The sequence below is a fragment of the Argiope bruennichi genome, chromosome X1 (assembly GCF_947563725.1).
Source record: "Argiope bruennichi chromosome X1, qqArgBrue1.1, whole genome shotgun sequence".
In the NCBI taxonomy this organism is placed as follows: Eukaryota; Metazoa; Arthropoda; class Arachnida; order Araneae; family Araneidae; genus Argiope; species Argiope bruennichi.
Window position 1 is genome coordinate 123,098,142 of NC_079162.1, and position 9,360 is coordinate 123,107,501.

Genomic DNA, 9,360 nt, shown 5'->3' on the forward strand with positions numbered 1-9,360 from the left:
TACTTTGTATCAGTATGATGATACAAAGTATAAGCTAGTGTGTATCATTATAATGATATAAAGTATGTTATAAGATATATTGTATCATTATAATGATACAAAATATGTTATAAGATAATTTGTATTATTATAATGATACAAAATATCTCATAAAAAAAACTTAAATAAGTTCGTAAAGTAACAATAGAAATTGACTTTTATTTCATCAAAAACAAGGTTTAAGTTTTCATAAAATGCAGAGGATGAGTGCCTTCAATTTAATACTATAAAACACATCATTATCGACATCTTCATAAGACACTTTATTGAGTAAAAATAAATATACAAATAATATAATTAGTTCAAATGATACGAGATTCTTATTCTCTCAATTTCATTACTATGTCTTCTTCCGATTTCTGTCTAAAAATAACTTACATTAGCTTCAAAATAGCTATTTTTTTTTTTTCTAATAATGGATTATTAGCAAAGAAAAGAGTTGACATAGGTTTAAGAAAAGAATTTAGGAAAATGGCTTATTAGATAAAATTAGCAAGACCAATTAATTAAATTGATTAATATTTAATTAAGAAATCATAACACTTTATTATAGTTTGAGATAAGAAAGATTTTTATTTCATAAAAAATTTGCCAGGAACTTATAACAACTTTCTTTTCGGCTTAAGATATTAACACGTTACTATCTCTAAATAATAAAAGCAATTTATTTGATTGCGAAGATTATATTATGTCGTCAAAGTGTTTATTAAAATTTGTGAAGTTTTTATTTTTTTTATTTATGAAATAATATCAACTCTAATGAGAGATGATAAAACAGCTTACAATGAACATTTACAAAATAATTTGTTGGTAATTATATTTCGTGATGCCTTAGAAATGATAAAGTGACCCCAAATTTTATCAGGTTCGAAAAAGAGCATTTCTGTTAAATTCATTTGCATAATTTGATTACATCTAATTACGTTTCTTTTATTAACATAACTTAATCACTTAAGTTTTATATATTTACTAACCGCCTTTGGCGACCAGCCGATTCGCCAGTATTAATGCTCGCTACAATTTTCAATTAAATATTTTAAGTAACTGGTCTCTTAATAGATTCTCAAACAAAACATTTTTAATCTTCAAATTTTGATAGTCATACCAAACTTATACTGTTGTTTAGATTGTTTCGTTCAATTTACTATATATATTTTGCTAATTTGTTGTCATTTCCGGTAAAACTTCAACTTTAATTTAAAGTGGAAATGATGAAATTGCAATTAATATAAAAATATTTTTTAATAAAACCAAGCGTTTTATTTTATTTATCATCTTTATTGTTATTTATTTATTTATTATTATTATTGAATATGAGTATTGCAAACATCATCGCTCGGTATTTAAGTCTTATGTGAACTACAAAATATTTTTAATAATTCATATTATATCTCAAACAATAATTCAACAAAAATTTATCAGATTCAGCATAAAATTCAGTTTTTAGTTTTGCTTTCAAAAGGATTGAAATGAAATCAATAAAAATATTTTGTTCCGGCCTATAAATATATTTCAAAAATTATGAAGTCTAAATTTAAGGCAGTAAGGTATCAGATTCTGAGAAATATTCTGGACACACCAAATTTTAAATAAATGAATGAATGTTTCTATTTTCCACGATCAACTACGACTTATTTATGAAGTTTTGAATGTTAAAAATTTAGAAAAACTCAACATTTTCATAATCTTAAGCCAATTAATCTTGAGAAACCTGCGCGCTGATTGGCGTATTTTCTTTGAAATGATCGATGGAAAATCTAAAATTATCCTTTTTTTATTGAATAGTGATATTCAAATTTTCATAAATCAGTCAGTTTAAGTGATTGATTTAGTTGATTGGAAATTAACTCTTTTTATTTAAAATATTAGTGTTTCAAGAACATTTTGTTATTCGTGATTTCTACAGCAGAAGCTTTATGTAAAATCAAAATTATAATCATTTTCTATTTAGACCATTTTAGCAGATCTGTGTCTTACTAAAGGTTTACAAATTAGCTGTGTGGCCCTGATTTGAATGGATATCCTGTTCCTATTAAACAAAACTTGTTTTTAGAAAAAATAAGTTTTTTGAAAAAATAATATTTCATATTTGTTTTATTTCCTACAGACACGTGCCGAAAACCATATATTTGCAGATTTCATTTCCTAAAAGATTTAATTTATTTTTAATTGGAGCTTTAATCACTGTGATGGAAACACTTTGAAAAAAGCTAATTTTTTCCCATGAATGCGAAACGTGCTCGTGCAGCTTAAATTTTATTTTTATTTTGTACGAAAAAAATTGTTGAAAAATATAATTAAAATATTTATTTAAAAATTCATTAAAAATAGAAAATTAATTTTAAGGTTAAAACATTGGTATCATTTAAAAGATAAATTTTTGATCTTTAACTTCATGTAAAAATATTTTTTGTGCGGTAATATTTTCGGAAGTTATAGCAGAAACACGCCAAAATTTCGCTTAATTTTTAAATAAATAAAATTCTAATTAAAAATTCGAAAAAATAACCCCCAGGTGCACATTCCCGGCCTCCAAGGTATACACGTGCCAAATTTGGTAGCTGTAGGTTGAATGGTCTGGCCTGTAGAGCGCCAACACACACACACACACATTGAGCTTTATTATAAGTACTAGCCGCCTTTGGCGACCAGCCGGTTCGCCAATCTTAATGCTCGTTAAAATTTTAATAATTAAATATTTTATGTAATTCCTACTTTAATAGCTTCTTCATCAAATATTTTAAAGCTTCAAATTTTGATAGTCATGTAATTCACTCATAATAATATAAAGTCCTTCATCCATAACATAATATGTATCTCTCTAATTTTCTGTTAGTTCCGGTAGAATTTATGCTTAAAATTAAAATGGAAATGACTAAACTGCAATTATTATAATAATATTTTTCACTGAAACAAAGCATTTTTTTTAAATAATATGATTACTGATAATAGAGTCACTGAGCGTTTAAACTTTATGGGCACTAAAGAATATCTTTCTTAAGTTATGTAATATCTCAAGAATTTGTCAACAAAATTTTCTCAGATTCATCATGAACAGATCGATTCACTAACAATGTTTTATTTTAAATGCATCAAACTTTAAGAAAATAAAATGAATAGTTTAAAATAATCGGTCGAAAACAGGTTTAAAAAACTACTTAAAAAACGATGTACTTAAAACTATAAGCATATACAAAAAAATATATAGCTAACATAAATACAATTTAATTACAAAAGCATGCAACTAACCTAAAAATAATTTAAATAATTGAAAACAGGTTAAATAAATCTACTTAAAAAACGATGTACTTAAAACTATAAGCATATACAAAAAATTAATTACTAACATAAATACAATTTACTTACAAAAGCATGCAACTAACCTAAAAATAATTTAAATCATCCGTTGGTAACGGTTGTCATAGCGCCAATCAGAATGCGCATGCGTGAATTTTCTTCGCCAGCTCCGGTAACGCAAATGCGTGAATTTTTCTACGCCAGTTGGGGTAACGCTATGCAGATCATACATTTTTAATTTCCTTTATTCTGTGTTATTTTAATTCAAAAGTACTTCAGAATGAATCTGAAACATGGATTAATTAAAAATGTTTCATTTTAAATGCATCAAACATTAAGAAAATAAACAGAATCGTTTGAAATAATCCGCCGAAAAATATTATCCCTAGCCTCATAACTGTTGGGAGAAAAAAAAACGGAAGCCTTAGTCATTTGGCGGTGGAGAAAATGGAAGATTTTTTTGGCGAAAAAGTTGGCGGTGGGGAAAATGGAAGATTTTTTTGGCGGGAAAGTTAGTTTTTAATTAATAATTAAAACTCTAATTAAAAATTCGAAAAAAGGAACCCCAGGTGCACATTCCCGACCTCCAAGGTATACATGTACCAAATTTGGTAGCTGTAGGTCAAACGGTCTGGCCTGTAGAGCGCCAACACACACACACACACACACATTGAGCTTTATTATAAGTATAGATAGTATAGATTAACCAAGATTTCGTTGATTTTTTAAAATCTCATGTGTCACTTCAAGATTATTTTTATTTTAACTACGTTAATGGCCAAACACCCTTGGAAAATTCTGAATTTCCATACACGCTTTATTTAAGTAGTACCGTTTTGAAAATGTATTTGACTTTAAGAAAGTAAGAGTAAGTAAGTTAACTGAATTATCTTTTTTCCCACATGAAAAAGGAATTTTCAAAGTTTCTGATATTAGAACACAGAAAAGATATTTAAACCACGTAAATTCAAATTTATGAATCATCAGGCAAAGAAGTAACTGTTTAAGAATTAAATAATCAATACATTTTTTTAAAAAATGAAGATCAAGTGAAGTAAAATAGATATTTGACTGATTAAAAGGAAACTCAATTTTAGTTTGAAAGTCGAAAATGAATTTTAGTTTTTTACTTTGTCTTATAGTAAATATAGAGGAAGTACTGTAATCGTCAAAAAATTCAAATTCGAGACGATGAATCTCCACGTTTCAAACCTCTCTGAGTCTGAAAAACACATTTTTATCATTATGTCTGTCTATCTGTTAGTCAGTCCGTCTATCTGTGAACACAACTCAGAAACGCTTTGAGTTAGATGTCTAAAATTTGTTATATGAAATTAAGACCAAATTTTTAGATTCCCGGCAAAACTTTTAACTGAATCCATTCGTAGGAAGTATGTCTATCTGGTTGTTCGAGCACAAATGGACTCTATAACTACAAAACCCAAAACGAGGTCGACAAAATTTGGTACATAGGCTTAGTATCTAAAACTTAGATACTAAACTAATTTTGAAAGAAATCTATCAAGCTATCAGTCTGTACTTGTGTATGCATGTAAACGCAAAAACTTAAGGTGTACGTACACACTAGAAGTTTTTTTTTTTATTTTAATTTTAAAAATCCTGTTTTTCACAGTAGGTCATTAATATATGTTTAAACTCATTTCAGTGAGAAGAAACCATATTACACTAATTATTAATTATTAAAATAATATTTAATGAGCTAATTAGCATATTTTTTGAAACATGATATCTTAAATTCTAATTTGTACAGGCAGGCAATTCTAGTTGGAAACTCTGCCTAATATTAATCTTCATGTTGTCTGCCTCAATCAAGTTATAAAAATATATTGTTTTTTTAAAGAATTTTTTTTATCAACGATGAATAGAAAAAGCGAGATTTTTTCTGTCATTTTAACTTTTAAATAGCTATTAAAAATTTATTTCTATAAATATAACCTTGATTGAGGCACAAAATATCCATTGTTTCATACAGAATATTTTGATATATAAATAATTGTATTTGGTTCATTTCTTGTTTGAATGAAGCAACATGATGGAAAAATATCTTTCTTCATAAAATCAGTTTTAAAAAACCGGAAACTAGAATTTTTAGTACTAAGTACATCAAGAAAAATAATTATAACTCGAGAAATATTTCGAATATTGACAACATCTTGGTATCGTTTGAAAGCTAAAGGATCGGAGAACATTTTGAAGTAATAAAAAAATATTCGATTTTTTGAACGATTTTCTAAGTTTCAAGTGTGTACGTACACCTTAAATCAATGCAATTCGTTACGTTATATAGTGACAACAATTATGATTTCGTGTTCAATTTTGATGTCAATCAGCAAGCAAAGAGGCGACCAAAATGCATATTCTCGTTATAGATTCAGTAAAATTCACGCCAAATATTTATATTTCGCAACTCTTGTTCGCTAATACCATGCAAGTATTCGGGGCCTTCACCGAGGCCCCATTTTATGCGGAGAAAGGGGCATAAGAACTTCATCGGAGAGTATGCGAGTACTACTCTCACTGGTTTATTTATTATTTTGAAGCGTCGATCAGTTTAGCCAAATAAGATTCCAAAAATAAAATCCTAAAAGGGAAAACAAGAGTGAAGCCAAAATATAAAATATTTAATCTTTAGTCTTTTTGATTCAGTGTATGCTTCGATAGGGTCATCATTCATAAAAAAAAGGAGCCAAATCAGCGCTAGTAGAGAATGATTCATTCCAAAACATTCGCCACAAGCTGTAAAAGGGAAATTATATTTCGCATTTACCTAACCTATTCTATTTGAAGAGTTAAATGTATGAACAGTGGCTACTTAACGCAATTGTCTATTCTTTGCTTTAGTAGCAGGTGATGGAGGCAGGATGCGGTTCACTGGGGAAGAAGTGAAACGGAAGGCTTAAAAAATCAATGTGTAAAATGATCACACAATAAGATATTAGAAAGAAGAGTTTTCTTGGCATATCTTCTTCTTGGAATGATGCGCACAAATCTAATAAAAGAAAATCATATTTTTACAAGAAATGAAGTGGAATTCTGAAAAATTTATTTTGTAATGATGGCAGTCTCATTGAAAAAAATATAATGTTTAATTTTGAAGTTTCGACCTTAAAAGATTTCATTCTAAACTTTCTGATTTTGATTACTCTAGAGCACTATTCAAAGGTGGACTTTCTTTTCCATTCAGTACCGTACTAAAAGAGGATAAAATATAAATTATGTGCAGACATTTGCAAACACTTCTTTCTGTTACTTTGGTAGTATATTGGTATGATAATAAATATTCTTTCAAATAAGATAACTTATTCTACGTTTTTTTTCTAACATCAGGATCCACATTCATCGGCATTTCTTTATTTTCCATAATCATTACTGCAAATAGGAAAGAATTAAAATTTATTGAACCCACTAGGGCTGTCATTTTTCCAGCTCTTCTGAAAATATCATATTTATATGTTCTGTTTCATCTTAAATTGCCAATCATTAAGTTTTAAAAAACGTTTCATGCATTCCTAATTAAGTAATGGCATTATTATTATTTATAATTTTGTTTCGAAGCTATTATAAAAATATTTTTAATAAAATGTTTACATAAGTATTAATAATTCGATTTGAGGGTGGAGGTCCCTAGATGCGAAACTATCGAATCACTAAAGATCTACCATGTATGTGGGTCAGGTGTGCGTCAAATCTGACTTAAAGAATCAAATGTCCTCCGCTAATGCGGTGCGGCATTTCGGAGGCTGGGGAGCTAGTTCAGGTATTTTCCTCATCATCTAATAGTGGCCCAAAATTACATCCGTCCCAATACAGCTCTCCTTTTGCTTTAAAATGGGATGTTAGTATAATTATATCCAATAAATTTTAAATTTATAGAATAGAGTTATTTTCAGCTATGTACCTGCGAATAAAACGTTATTTAAAAACATTTGACGAAAAAAAATCACGAAGGATATTTACGAATATTGCACAGTTATTGTACTCAAGGATTATAAGATATTTGAAAATATTCTAGCAACGGATGAAGCATGATTTACAGGTATTTTCCATTTCGTTTCTTTGTACAGTTGTGTCTTTCAGATAACAGTACACTATCTTAATATTTTTAAAGTTTTAATCGGTTAATTTAATCAAATTTATTTCAAATCTTATTCGACCAACTTGATAGCCAATTTCAGTGAAAGAAAATTATAATTTTTTTTTACCTCTTAGTTCTTGATTTATAGTTCATTTTATTACAATACTGCATTATAAATTAAAGATTGAAAAGTGGAAAAAAATACAAAAATCTTAATTTCAATTTTTAGTACATTAATCATATTTTTAAAAACTAGTTTTTTTTTTTTTTTTTTTTTTTTTTCGTTTTAATTTTGTATATTCAAGAGTAGGATGGAAGGCGAAAAAATGTAGTAATTTAGTAAAATAAATGTTGTAAAATATTTAAAGCATAACATTTTTTGTATCTACTTTCAATAATCGCTGTAAGATAACTTTTTCTATACGTTATTAATAATTTTAAAGAATCATACAAAATTTGATTAAACAACGAGAGTAACAATTCAGAAACGAATAAATACGAAATACTTTTCATTCCAATTTAAGTTAAAAACTTGACTTTAATACATAGGAAAATCTCAGAACAACAAGACATGACGGAAAGTAACATAGACGGCATTTATACAAGATTTTTTTTATAAATATGGAACAATTTATTAATAGGAATTCTTTTGATATAATGGACTGTAGATAAATATGGAACAATTTATTAATATGAATTTTTTTGATATAATGGACTATGGATAAATATGGAACAATTTATTAATATGAATTCTTTTGATATAATGGACTATGGATAAATATGGAGCAAATTTATAAATATGAATTCTTTTGATATAATGGACTATGGATAAATATGGAACAAATTTATAAATATAGAATTATGGAACAACCTAGCTGAAAGTTATCGAGATAGGTTAAAGGAAAGTGGAACACGGGCCAATGTTTGAAAAGAAAACAGGGACATGGAATAACGAGAAGTATGATAAAGGAAAAAAGAAATTAAACATGTTTTGCATTTGTTTATTTTTTTATCACTTACTCTAGTCTAATGATTTCCTTCCAGGAAAAGATAAGATGCAAAATATTGTTAAATTCTTGGTATAAAAGCCCTTAACTATAATTCGTTTGGCGAGGCACATTGCCAGCATCAGAGACAAAGTAATCAGCCAATCTGTTTCTTGAACTGATTACTTTGCGACTCTTGATAGCACTCGAAATAATTTATGTCACTCAATAAAACCTTCTATATTCTGGAATTTTGCTTGCTAACCCGCTTCTATCTCTTTCAAAATTATGGAGACGACAACAAGTCATTAATTCCGATAAATCTAAATTTACGCTGTTTTTTTAACAAAGAAAAAAAGAAAAAGAAATAAAAGAAAGAAAGAAAGCTTTATTCCAAATATACTTTCGATATCTCCGAACGGGTGACCATTTATGATAATTTTTTATGTGACATCATTATCTACAGAAAAATCTCATTATATGTGGCTAGAAAGCTAATCCCTTATAGTCACTAAAGGCAAAAGCCACCTGTTTGTGTATTTGTGGAACTGGAAAAGACTGGAATGTTTAAGTCATTGTTTAGAAGCTACTTATGAAAAGGAGTTCTTTCAAATACACTATTGGGCTCTTTTCTAAAAGTTATGACATGATTGTAAATGAGTTCGCAATTTTCATCTACTATAATTAGTAATATTATTGAGAAATAGTTTATAGTTATAAAAGAGAGAACAATTCATCCTTGGTTATCTGATTCTGGCATACTTTTCATCAATTGCAACTAAGCAACACGGAAATAGGCTAGCATTTGAATACTTTCAGCAAATTCCTTCCATCTTTCTTGTATCGACTCAAGAAAAGATCCTGGGCTTCATTAAAGAAATGGGCTAGCATTTTGAATCAGCAAATTCCTTCCATCTTTCTTCTATCAACTCAAGACAAGAT